Genomic DNA, 3,931 nt, shown 5'->3' with positions numbered 1-3,931 from the left:
AAATGAGTTTTTTACAATTAGGGCGTATTGGATAAATGATGTAGCTTGTCGTTCAAACAATCTGCCAGTACAGTCGGCATTGCAAATACAAAATTTGGCCAATGTCGGAATAAGTATGAACATTTATTTGTAATCTAAGTGCGAGAAAAAACGGCGGTGTTCGACTAGCTTTATTCTTTTTCGTAGCGAGTACAAATACATATAACAATTTCCTACAATGTACAAACTGATGTTATAGTCTACAATTTAGAATATTTACGCTTGAAAACATGTCCCTTTATTTTACCGACCTTACAATAAAAGCGATAATATTTTAACCGTGTCCGCAAATAAACTGCAACACGAACAATCACGGTGGGTATGGTTGTCCTGCGAGAGAACGTTCTGTGCTGGTGATTTGGTCCTGTCAGGTGCTGGTGGGTCCTGATTCTGTGCTGGTGGGTTTGTTTACATTGTATCAGAACGGCAATAAAACGACTGTTTTGTTGCTTAATTTTTCTCTGATGCGTCATAAGGACCATGCAAAGTATATTACAACAATATTATATTGCAAAAGTCGTGCAAGTTCGTTAAACGGAATTGTCCTGACGCTGTGCTGGTGATAAGAAAAACGGTCCTGGTTCTGTGCTCCTATGTCCTGGTTCTGTGCCTTTATATTTTAGTTAAAAGTGGCATATATTCAAGATCATTGATGCTGTACTGTTATTGACTAATTAACTGTTGTCTGCTTTCTTGAAATTGACATTGTTGTGAATCTGTTTACTGTTATTATGAGAGAAAAAATACCCCTATTTTTAAATATTTTTTTCTAAAATTAACTGTAATCTTATTTATTGGCCTGTTAATGGAACCCTTCTTGCCCCCTTTTAAGATAAGAAAATACGTTTACGATTTTCGGGATAACGATCATTTTGCAAGATCACCAAAATACGTTGTAATTTATACAATACTTATATAAAGTAGATGATGTGGTATGTTTGTTGTCAATGGACAAATTTCCATAAGAAATCAAAGGAAGTATGTGTTAACAACCATACGTCATCGTACGACCTTCAACAATAACCCATAAAATAAAAATGTAAAAGGTTTTACATAAAAATGGAGAGCAAAAATGTAGAACAAAGGACTTTCTGAGCGTTTGAATCATATGTCTTTAGCAGCTTAAAACACATTTGTTTGTGAACAATTTAGTGCTGACTATAAGAATGACAATAGTATTGCGGGTTTGTTTGTTTGGTTTTTTTTTGGAAAGGGGTGGGGGAGGGGGGGGGATAAGTTAGAGCGAGGTTACAGTGAAAGTTTTAAGCTTGGATTAGTTTCCCGTAAGATTTTAAAGTTGTATTTTAAAAGAAAAATGTATCTTATAGCTATTAAGAATCACTTGCTGTATCTGTAAGATTTTTTCAACATAATTTTTTTGTCTGAACGGTTATCAGGTATTTTTTTTCGAAAGTTCGATAGAACACTAAAAAAAATCACTATTTTATGAAAGGGCAGACTAGAATAAGTCAATTTCAAAAATTAAAATATCTCGTAGCTTCATACTACCAATTGAGTATAAAACAAGTATATAAGTTCTTAGATTAAACACCTATATTTAACTTTAAAAGGTCATAACAGTTTAAAACAATAAAAATCTACACACACAAAAAACTGGCTTAATTTCAACTGGTTATCAACCCGAATCGCTATAAGATCATATATAAGCTCGACTGTGTCGAGGGGTCGTGTGAGGTTCATGTATTGTCTTGGGGTCCACAATTACAAAAAGATCTTTTCTGAAATTACTTGACCAAATGTTACCAAATGATTTTTCAAGAGTGAATCTAGGAAAAACAATATTCATCAACAAACATGACCACTGCCTGTTAAAATGTATTCGAGTTTTCAGTTACAGCCGATTCCATTGAGTATGTAGGCAAAGGTAATATCTTTGGTTAGCTTGCTTGTTAGCTAAACCGTGAAGTCATTGTTAGGTAAGGTAAACTACCCTCCTTTCGAAGTAGCCTGATCCTACAGACAGAAAGATGTGTCATTTGTCGGACTAGTCTACTCTTAAAGTAGGGTAGTTCACATAACCTGACAATGACTTTTCTGTTCAGCAAGCAAGATAACCAAAGATATTCCCTTTGTCTACACACTCATTGAAATTGGCTTTTTTTTTTAATATTGCAAAGGTTCAAGCAATTAGGGCAAAACTTACCGAGTAAAAAATATCAAAAGGTCAATGTCTATCTACCTTGCACATTTCAGAAAATTCAGATCAGATAACGAAACTGGGTCCAGCAACATTTATAAGCAATTTAAGATTTTGACCCTCACAGTTTCCATTCACCACAAATATTCTCGTTACAACGAATCATTTTAAATACAAAAATACCAGTTGCAGCCATTTGTTTATCTATTAATATATGTATACGGATAAAGTTATGAAAGGCAGCAGGGTCACCAGGGTGAGGAGTCCATGTCATCTGAAATAAATGCTAAGCATAGATCTAGAAAGCGACAGATAATCATGACATTAAAAAAACTCTCTTCTTTTCGACTTTTTTCGAACAAATTGACACATAAAATTAATTATATAGTATTGTGGAATTTTTAACTTGTGTTCAATTCATTGGTTACACCTTTTACTAGGATAACAATCCTGTCAAGTATGAGCTGGGTAAAATATTTCAGAAAAGAAGATGGACATGTGAAAGTTTCCGTGCGTCATGTGCAACAGCATACGAACAGCTAACATGCCTCGTCAGGGTGGAAGCTAAAAAGTCCACAAAATTTGATTTAAAACCTTTATTCGTTCCAACAAAGTTATTGAGATTTTGTTGACTGGATTTAACCATCTACGACAACAAGAAACCATTGATCAAATTGCTTGCTATGATTGTTTGGATGTTTGTAAACGACAGGTAAGTAGTCTGTTTACTATATATTAGAATTTGTTTGGACAATAAACATTAACTTCAATTCCTGTCAGTTTGTATTTGTCCAATAAAATCCCAGTATGTATTGAAACTCCGCCTACCTATTGTTGAAAACATCCAAGCAAACATAGCAAGCAAGTCAATCAAAGTTTTTTTTGCATGCTTTTATAGAAGAGTTGTACTATATAATGCAAAGAAGCGTTTAAGTCTTTCGCCAAAAAAATACTATCAATTTCTGTTTGTCCTATGTAAACTTCCGTACCATTTCCTTCCTTTCATGATCATTAAATTGAACTGTAAAATATTTCTTGGTACCTTCTTAATTCCTTTATAAGTCTTATGTAAACATAAGTATGACAATAACTGTTGTGAGCACAAGATTCACTGCACACTTTTAAAGTTCTGTTTCATCAAACATTAAAATGTGAACTTAAGTTTTGAGACTTTTTTAATCGACACGATTGGGATTTTTGTATATGAGAACATGGTTTATCTATTAGTTGAAAATCACGCTTTGAACTAGCTTTCAGTACCTGCGAGCATTCGTTGTTCAATAATGTGTGTCTTTGTGTTATTATTTTATGTGATAAATTGTTGTGTTGGTACACCACTGTAACAATGAAGGAGGAAATGAGGAGGGTTGGTTGGGTGGAAGTGGGGAGGGGTATGCGGAGCGCTAACAAACATGTCTATGCGGCATGGGCTTTGATCATTGTTTAATCATCAATGTAAGGGGCATTTAATATCTTAATAAAACTATTCTTATTATAGATACTATATATTGTTATCTGATATTGGACGAAAGATGTTGCCCTTTTATGTAATTCTGTAATACAAGTTACGATCATTTGAAAACACATATTAAACAGCCAAATGGATGCACAAGAGTTAAAGTAGGAGTCATAGATCCTATTGGCAACAATTATCTGCCTAATTTTATTGATTTTGTAACATTTGTTTCAAATATGACCAACTTCTTATCCAAAATCACCAGCACCGTATCAGGA

Source organism: Mytilus edulis, chromosome 14 (assembly GCF_963676685.1).
Source record: "Mytilus edulis chromosome 14, xbMytEdul2.2, whole genome shotgun sequence".
Classification (NCBI taxonomy): domain Eukaryota; kingdom Metazoa; phylum Mollusca; class Bivalvia; order Mytilida; family Mytilidae; genus Mytilus; species Mytilus edulis.
Note: the sequence above shows the minus strand (reverse complement) of the source record.